At 41.0% G+C, this 9690-nt stretch overlaps 1 long non-coding RNA gene across 1 annotated transcript; it reads right to left on the reverse strand.

Annotated features, from left to right (window-relative positions):
- Window positions 1–6792: 6792 nt before the first annotated feature.
- On the reverse strand, window positions 6793–7401 carry LOC119782537. The gene is made up of 2 exons (XR_005280675.1): window positions 7360–7401; window positions 6793–6902 (listed from the first exon to the last, which is right to left on the reverse strand). It is a non-coding gene; the product is annotated as an uncharacterized LOC119782537 (long non-coding RNA).
- Window positions 7402–9690: the final 2289 nt, after the last annotated feature.

Raw genomic sequence — 9690 nt, forward strand, 5'->3', positions numbered from 1 at the left:
ATGCCGGTTCCTGGGCGGTGTTTCTTTCCTATGCCGGTTCTGTGGTATCGGTTAGGGGAGGGGGGGAGCTGCGCGGCATGGTGGGTGCGGGTCTTGGGTCCTGTTTTGGGCTCCGGTTTTTCCGCTCGCACTTCTCCTCTTGCCTATTTATTTTAATTGTAATTATTAATTAATTTATTTATTTACCTATTTATTTGTTATTTTTTTTTTTTTTTTTTTTTTTCTTCTTCGGTGGGGGGGAGCGGTTGCGGGCGGGTCGGTGTCTGGTGTCCGCTGTCGCATTGTGGGGGCCCCTTTTTTTTTTTTTTTTTCTCTTTTTTCGTTGGGGGGTTTGGCATGTCTGTTTTCTCGGGGGGCGGGCGGGCCTGCTGGGTGGGGGTCCTGCTGGCGGCGCGCCGCTGGTGTGTGGGGGTCCGGGCGGCTCCGGCGGGGGTAGTGTTGGGGGGCCGGTCTGGGCGGGCTGGCTGCGCTGGCTGGGTATTCGGGTGGGTTTTCCCTCCTGGAGGCATGGCGGGGCTGCTCTGTTCCCACTGATCGCGGCGGGTGGGGCTGCGGGGCGGGTGGGGGCCTGGGGTGGCTATGACCGGCGCGTGGTGGGGGGCCGGGGCGGCGGAGCTGCTCTGGCCGCGTGTCGGGGCCTGGTGCGGGCTGCGGGGGGGGGTGGCGGACGTGGCTGGGCTGCTTTGGCATCGTCCGGTGGGGGGGGCGGCGCGGTTCGCTCCGCTCTGGCTTTGTGCTGCCCCTCGGGCTGCTGGAGGGGGTGGTTGCGCCGGCTGCGGTCTGCTCTTCTTGCGGTTTTGCGCCGGGCGGCTTTTCTGCTCTCGGGCTGATTCTGTGCGCGGTGTGTTTCGTTGCGCGCTGTTGGCATCGGTCTTGGTGGGGTGGGGCTGCGCTTTTGGCCGGGGGGGCGTTTTGGGGGGGGTCCCGCGGCGCTCGTGGCCGGTTCGCGGCGGATGCGCATGGGCCCCGGCCGGGGGCGGGGCCGCCTTAGTGTTTTCCTGGGTGGTGCGGTCGCGGTGGGTGTTGCGGCCGGTCGCCGGGGCTTGGTGCGGGGGGGCGGGGCGTGTTTCGGTGCTCTGTGGGGCTGGGGCGTTTCGGTCGGCGCCGTGGGGGGGCTGGTGTTCGGCGCTTTATTGTATATCTCGTACCATGTTTTTTGGTTGTGCTGTTCTTTTTTCTTTTTTTTCTTTTTTTCTCCATCTCATTACAGGTGTTGAAGCAGACTGAAAATGTTTTGTCATTGTCTCCTTCCTATCTCCTCTTTCTTTCATCTTTTGTCCTGTTTTTTTCTTTTTCTTTTTCCTTCTTCTTCTTCTGTTTTTCTGCTCTACTTACATTGCAGTGTCCATATGAACTGTAAAACTCCCTGCATAATTATAATAAAGCAATTTATATACATGAAACAAGTGGAGCGGTATGGCAATTGCGATACCGCTACACTTGTGAAAGTAAAATCTGTTGGGCTCCTTTTGGCATCAAGACAATTATTCTTATTGCCACCTTGCCAGACAGGACACTGTAAAAAAAAAAAAAAAAAAAAAAAAAAAAAAAAAAATCTGTGGGTGTGTATTTTCTCCCTATAATGGGATAGATACCATTAAGATAAAAGATTGTTAAGTTATAGTAATAAATTAAACAAACTTGAATTACCTCTTAATTTGGTATCGATCCAGCAATTCAAATCAAACATGTTAAAAGAGTCAGCCATCATCTCACATCAGTTTCAAACCTTGTCTTGTCAATGAACTTTTTTTGTTCAGTTCTTTCGGAGAGGCTAACTTCCAGTTACATCGTCGAACCTGTCTGTTCTAACCCCCTTCTTCTTAGCAAACAACAATGTGAAGTATGCTTGATCTCTCCCTATAGACGTGTTTTCCTTGGGGCAAACTTATCCTAACATTTTCAGTGAATTTTTTTTTTTTTATCATATTTTTATTGTTGTTAAAACAGATATACAATGCCATTCAAATTGACCATGTGCAGTATAACAAGAATCAAACAGCATTTCAACATTTTTTATATTTTTATAAACGCCATTCAACCCCAGAAACCCCTGTGCTGGCAGGAAAATAAAAATAACTTAAAAAAAAAAAGGAGATTGTTATCCCAAAATGAAAACACTTTACATTGAGACTTGTTTACAAATGCGACGGGAGATTTGTAAGTTTGTCAAAATAACCCAATAGAGTCCCATACTTTTTAAAAATTTTTGGTTGATCCTTTCAAAAAATATTTAACTTTTTCGATTTTTAGGAACATCATCATATCCGAGAGCCCCATTGCTGCCTTAGATGGAAATTGAGATTTGCTGATGAAGGTTCTCAGTCATCCAGGTCATAGTCATTCCGTAAAAATTTTAAAATATCCACTGGACTTGGTTTTCAAAGATTTGAAGACGTTTCGCCACCTCTCCAGGAAGCTTTCTCAATTCAAGTCTCTGGATCCGCAGTGAGTTTGAGTCTTATATGGACAAGGCCTTTTTTTTTTGCTTGGAAACATGCAATGATAACCAATGAATGGGTCGTTTAGTTCCATCGTTAGCCTGTAATATCTAAATTTGAGATTTCCATTCCAGAAGTATTCTCCTTTGAGCAATCAGAGTTGCAAAAGCAATAAAATTTTTCTTTCTAGAAATCGCAGAGTCAACCCCATTGTCAGTGAATTTAAGCTGGGAAAATTAGTGGTCTACAAAACTCAGAGGGATTTCTCAGGTATAGCCATTGACCAAGCTCATCAGCAGGCCAATACAGTTGTTAAAGGTGATGGTAGAGACATTTGAATTATCAAGGAACCATCTGCACTGAGGCAGCGGATGGCGTGTGGACAAGAAGTCAAGCAGATAGTCAACAAGAATGAGTTGACCTCTCAGGTCAATATAGCAACTGAAGATATCAGGCACCAGAGCAGACCAGTCCGTCTCAGGATTCCTTCACTGATAAGCTCCAGAGGTTGTTTGTTTTAATTCTAAATTTTTCCAGGATTAGTTTAAAGATCTTCTCACATTGAACACAAAAAAACGTTGCACATTCCAGTGCTGCTGATAAGAACTGACTTTGAGAAAGGTCAAAATCTCGGTGACGAGACTTCCTTCTGTGATTCTATTAAAAACAATTAATTTGATCTCTTTCACCAAGAGGCAGCTTCCATTGACATCGAGAAGTAGGTACTCAAAGAAAACTGTTGGCTGTTCTCACAGCTCTTTATATCCTGCCAATCATGGGAGTTGACCTGCTCGAGTTATTTAAGAAGATAATCAGTCTTACCTTGCATCACTGAGTTAGACGGGGAAAGTCCACTACGGTCAGAAGTCCAGCTGCAACAAGGCAAGCAAACCAAGAAACTGCCTAAGGCCCAAAACTGGCCTGGGGCCCCTGAGTAAAACCATGAAAACCTGATTCCAGAATCTTCACACATGCTATTCATGCAGCCAAGCAGCAGAGGAAGTCTATCTAATTCACAGTGGTGTCAAAAGTTCACACATTTGTTACTTAAGTAGAAGTATAGAAACTGCAGTTTTAAAAACATTCTGGTAAAAGTTGAAGTATCAACTTGACCTCTTTACTCAGGAAAAAGTGAAAAAGTATGTGCTCCAAAAACTACTTAAAGTATAAAAATTGCATTTGAACACTTTTTTTTATTGTTGAAAATGTTCACTTTGGTTGAAGGAATTATTTGTGTTTGGGCCACACATGGGTAGGACATTTGTGTCTTAATCATTCAATTACCCCAAAAGGTGTTTCAATAAAAAAGAAAAAAAAAAAAAAAAAATTAATCAAAGAAAAAACTGCAAATGCAAAATAAATAAATAAATAAATGAAAATAAGTGAAAAAAATGTGAAGTTCAAATTGTTTTATTTGAATCAATTTTCTTTTTAAGTACAAAAATTTTTGAAGTTCAAATTTTTTTGATTGAATAATTTTGACACAAACGTTCCGCAGTGGGCGGGTGCTTTAACCAAAGTGAACATTTTCAACAATAAAAAAAAGTGTTCAAATGCAATTTTTTGAGTCTCCAATATTTTATTTGCATTCAAAAACTATTTTCTATGATTGAAAACGTTTATCTTTTTATTGAAGTTACTTTTCTGTATTGATTCTGTTGTTTGTTTGAAGCAACTTCTTGATTGATTGAATAATAAAGACACAAATGTCCCACCCATTATATGGTCCAATCAAAAATTAATGTTATTTCAATTAAAAAAGTTGCTTTAAACAAAATATATTTGTTTCAAATATATTTTTGCATTCAAATACTTTTTTTCTTTGATAGAAAATAGTTTTTTTTAAATTGAAGTAAAGATTTTTTTAAATTGAATTTTTTTTTGATTGAATAATAAAGAAACAAATCTACCTTCATAGTCTTGTTGGTCTCCATCTCCCGATACGCTCTCGCCTGTGTCCGACCTTTCAGACATTTCAACATCTTTTCCTGAATCCCACATTGTAGCATGGCATAGACAATTCACGTTAGCAGTTTGAAGAACACCTGCTTGCTTCTGATGATTTCCTTTAGCTAACCAATGAGTGTTTGCGTTCTATGACTCATCCAATGACACTAGTTTTCACTAGATGTGGATGGAGCCAATGATCTGCATTGGATGGAGCACATGACAGGAAATAAATATTTATAAACATTAAACCGAAGCCAAGGGTAACGTTTGTTTTAAAAATGTAAGGAATAGAAAGTACAGATACTTGTGTGAAAATGTAATGAGTAGAAGTCAGAAGTAGGAAGATAAATAAGTAATGGAGTAAAGTATAGATAACTAAAAAGTGTACTTAAGTATAGTAACAAAGTATTTGTACTTCATTACTTGACGCCTCTGCCAATTCATGATCTGGTGGTGAATCTTTTGCCAATTAATTAATTAATTAGCTCAGAGAAATCTAGTGGCATGCTTTTCTTTCACACCCGCACTGGTTGTGACGTTATCATCATCCTTTCATAGTGAAAGCAAGAAAAACTGCATTTTAAGAATGGGGGAGCAGCCAATGCTTTTCCATGTTTTCTTACCATTATCTTAAAGTAAAAAAAAAAATAAAAATGTACCATTCCATACCATTGAATTTAACACCCCCGTTTTATTCAACATTCAGCAGGCTAATGGAGGTGGGGAATCAGCTGTTTCTGAATCTGCTGGACCGGCATTGGATGCTTTGAAGCTTCTTCCCAGAGGGCAGCAGGGGGAACGGTCCATGGAGGGGGTGTGAGGGGTCAATGATGATGTCACGGGCTTGGGACACACAGCGGAGGGATGAAATGTCTTTAATGGAAGGAGAAGGCTTCTTACCTGAAAAAAAAAACTTAGTTCTTACATTTGTAGTAACACAACACATAAATATTTATAAAAATGTAACTTTATTGATCTTACATTGGAGGAATTTACCCCTGCATTTAACCCATCGCTTTGGGATGCAGTGGGCTTCCATCATGGGGCACCCGGGGAGCAGTGTGGGGTTAAGGGTGTTTGCTCATAGAGCCAGGGTGGCAGTCTGTGGGAGTGGGGCTCGAACTCAGGACCTCAGGATTCCAAGCTCTATGGCCTAACCACTAGGCCGCCACTCCACCTTAATAACCTGTAATTATCTCTCAACAAATTGAGATAAATTTTGTTTTGAAAGTGTTGCTTTATCAGATATTTGTCAACCAGAACCCCATATTACTACTGTATTTGGATGTTGAGTACAACTTATTGGCCCTCTGGCCACACCCATCATCAAAGGCCAGCCAACGAAGTCACATTTAACAAAAGATGTGACTGACATCATGTGGTCGCCCAACACTATCACCTTCAACTTTTCCATGTCATGCATTTTTTTTTAAAATAAATTGAAACGAAAGTTTCAAACAAACAATACAAACATATTGTTTAAACTTACTAAAAACGCAAAAGAAAAGAAACATTTTCTTCTTTACATTTGGCAAGCACAATTAAAAGGTTTATAAAGAGAATATTATGGGGCCAAAATGGTAGCTTTAATATTTGCAAATGTGTGTGGAGAGTTGTGTGTCTGTATCTCGATTTGTGTGTGTGCAGTGGGATTTGAAAATGTGTAAATAAATCTGTAAATGTGTGAGGAGATTTGTGTGTCTGTACAACAATCTGCAAATGTGTAAAACTACTTGTGTGTAATCCGTTTTGCAAATGTGTAAAAAATCCACAAATCTGTATTCAGATCTGCAAATGTGTACTGAGATTTGCAAATGTGTAAAAAAATCCACAAATCTGTATTCAGATCTGCAAATGTGTACTGAGATTTGCAAATGTGTAAAAAATCCACAAATCTGTATTCAGATCTGCAAATGTGTACTGAGACTTGCAAATGTGTAGATCAATCTGTAAGCACACACAGAGACACTTGTGTCTGAAGTATTTTCGCTTCAAGACCCAGAAATACAGACAAATAATTGGTTACAAGTCAAGCAGTTTTTCGGTTGGCTCTCTTTACACACGTGATTTTTGCTACTCTCCTGCCGCGTGAGATGCACAAATGCGTAGAAGGATTTGTATGTGTATTTTCGCGATTTGTTACCCCTTGCGCAGGCTCGCAGGCTCACATGCTGCCCTGACCGCAGGCTCGCAGGCTCACAGACAGCCTCTCTCTGCTGCGACAGTTCAGCACAACTTGCTTCACATACAGCCACATACCACCAGTTGGCGGTATTGTACAGTACGTGACGTTACTGGGGTCCTAGGGGTTGTACCTGCTAAGTTGAGAGCAATGGAATCCCGTCAGCTTTCTGTAAGTATATTTCTTTAATTTTTTCTATAGTTTGCATTAGTAAAACTGTTTCTTCTTCTTCTGCTTCTGTTTTATGGCGGTTGGCAAGCAACTTTATGATGTGCATTACCACCATCTACTTCAGTGGAGTGTGGATCGGGATGCTATGTATTTTCCCACTGAAAAATAAAAATAAATATTGACAATATTTACATAAATAAACTTATATCCTTTCTATCAATTTCGTTTTTTCAAGATTGTTTATCAAATTACAAAAATAATCATAAGTAGATTTTTTTCCCCCAAAATATCTTGTATATTTAACTGTAATTTATTTTCCTGTAACCCTTCTCTCCATAGAATATTTATAACAAAACAACAAAACATGCTCCACCGTCTCCCCTTGATACCAAAAACCACAACCTCCTGTTCCCATTCTAAATAAGTTTCCATTTAACCCCGTGTTTCCGAAACTTAATCTAGATATAACCTCTTTTTTATTCCTCTCCGTTCTCCTCATTGCACCAATTTTCCTTTGAATACTATAAAGCCAACTTCCAGTTCTATGCTCTTCCCACAGCTTCTGCCATCTTTCCGTAACCTTTTGTTTAATAATAGATTACATTTTTTCCTTACTGAATGGTATCAATATATCATCCTTGTCACGTCAACTCCCGCAGCTGAGGGAAAAAAAAGGTAGAGGCTGTCTGTGAGCCTGTGAGCCTGCGGTCAGGGCAGCATGTGAGCCTGCGAGCCTGCGCAAGGGGTTACAAATCGCGATAATACACATACAAATCCTTCTAGGCATTTGTGCATCTCACGCGGCAGAAGAGTAGCAAAAATCACGTGTGTAAAGAGAGCCAACCGAAAAACCGCTTGACTTGTAACCAATGATTTGTCTGTATTTCTGGGTCTTGAAGCGAAAATACTTCAGACACAAGTGTCTCTGTGTGTGCTTACAGATTGATCTACACATTTGCAAGTCTCAGTACACATTTGCAGATCTGAATACAGATTTGTGGATTTTTTACACATTTGCAAATCTCAGTACACATTTGCAGATCTGAATACAGATTTGTGGATTTTTTACACATTTGCAAAACGGATTACACACAAGTAGTTTTACACATTTGCAGATTGTTGTACAGACACACAAATCTCCTCACACATTTACAGATTTATTTACACATTTTCAAATCCCACTGCACACACACAAATCGAGATACAGACACACAACTCTCCACACACATTTGCAAATATTAAAGCTACCATTTTGGCCCCATAGAATATTTTGGATACATTTGACTGCTCCTGAAAACCACAATGAAAGTTGAAGCCAGGTTTGCTTCCAGAACACATCTGTTAGGAATCCAGTCTGTGTGGGTTATGTTTTTGGTGTTTTTCTCTCCCTCCACCACCAGGTGGTGCCCTGTCCTCATTGGTCCTCCTGCACACCTCATCACTGAGGAGTATTTTAGTGGTGGACTGTCTCTACCTCGACGCCAGATTGTGAAGTGGGTCAGATCTCTTAAAAACACCATGACAACATCAGCCACAAAATGGATCCGATTTGGCACAGCAGCAGGAATAGAATAGCATTTAATTTTATTGTCATTCCACTGTCTCAAGTACAGAGCAACAAAATGAATTCTCTGCATTTAACCCATCCCCTTGGGGAGCAGTGGGCTGCCAATGTGCGGTGCGGTGTGGTTAAGGGTCTTTCTCAAATCTGAATTAGAACTCAAGAAAAACATAAATTCAGTTGTCAAAATTAGTTTACTTTTTTTTATTTAACTTGGAAAAAAAAATTTGGAGATGAAAACAGGGCTCATATCTCAATACCACTGAAGCTATCACCTTATTGTTTTTTAAATAAGTAGTAAAATAGAATGTTTAAAGAAAAAAATAAAATCAGTAACCATGTCTGTTCCATCGCTTATGATCATTAGAATTTCTTTAAAGCTACAGTGTGTAATAATTACAGGGATATACAGTCAGAAATGTAATATATTATACATAACTATGTTATTTATCATCATCTACGAGCTCAGCCTCTTAACCTTAATATTTGCGTTGCCTTAGAATTCGTTATTTATAATTACATAGGAGCGGGTCTCGCAGCCATGGAGGCAGACATCTTTGCGCTACGGCAGCGCAGAGCCAACAAACTAGCGATTGCGAGATCGCCAAAACGTCACAACGATGTAGAAAAAATAACGGGTATATTTATTATCTTAAGTCTGCATGAAATCTATACCCTACACAGACTAATGAAATACTATCTGTAAAATTATCTATGTAAACAAACCTCATCACTTGAGAAGGTAGGTGATGCGGACGTCGTGGAAGACATTTTGTCCCGTAACGCTCGCCGTACTGTTGGGGGGGGAGATGTTCATGTTGCTGCAGTCTGCAGTGTGACCGCTAGATGTCGTTAAAGGTTACACACTGGGCGTTTCTCAATATGCGTTCTTGAGCGTTCTCGTGTGCTCGTGTACTGGTGGCACGTCATCAGCCTCAGCCCGAGTACCGTTCCAATTCTCAAGAAAGCCAGATCGAGAACGCATTTAATCCCCGGATGTTGTTCTCACCCCGCCCTCTTTATCGAGCATGCATCAGAGCAGACTTGTGCGTTCTTCAGACTGACCGCTTCCCCAGAATGCCCCGCGGCCGCAGCTTGATTCCAGACAGCGCTCACAGTGTTAAGTTAAACATTCCCTTTTCTTCTGCTGTTGTTCTTCAAAAGTACGTTTTGAAATCGTTTGAGGCGATAACATTATACATTTAAGCCTCCCTGTGTGGCCTGTTTACAGAGTTAGTGCGAAAAAAAAAAAAAAAGTCCGACGTTGAGCGGACCAGAGTGACCAGTAGACCTCCGAGGGTAACCGCAGCCAGGGCTAAATTTACCCCGTCTGTAGTGCACTTCTCTCGGTCTAGTTATGTGTGAACTACCGCTCGTTCTGATGG

Source organism: Cyprinodon tularosa, unplaced genomic scaffold (genome assembly GCF_016077235.1).
Source record: "Cyprinodon tularosa strain WSP-4 unplaced genomic scaffold, ASM1607723v1 ctg195, whole genome shotgun sequence".
In the NCBI taxonomy this organism is placed as follows: Eukaryota; Metazoa; Chordata; class Actinopteri; order Cyprinodontiformes; family Cyprinodontidae; genus Cyprinodon; species Cyprinodon tularosa.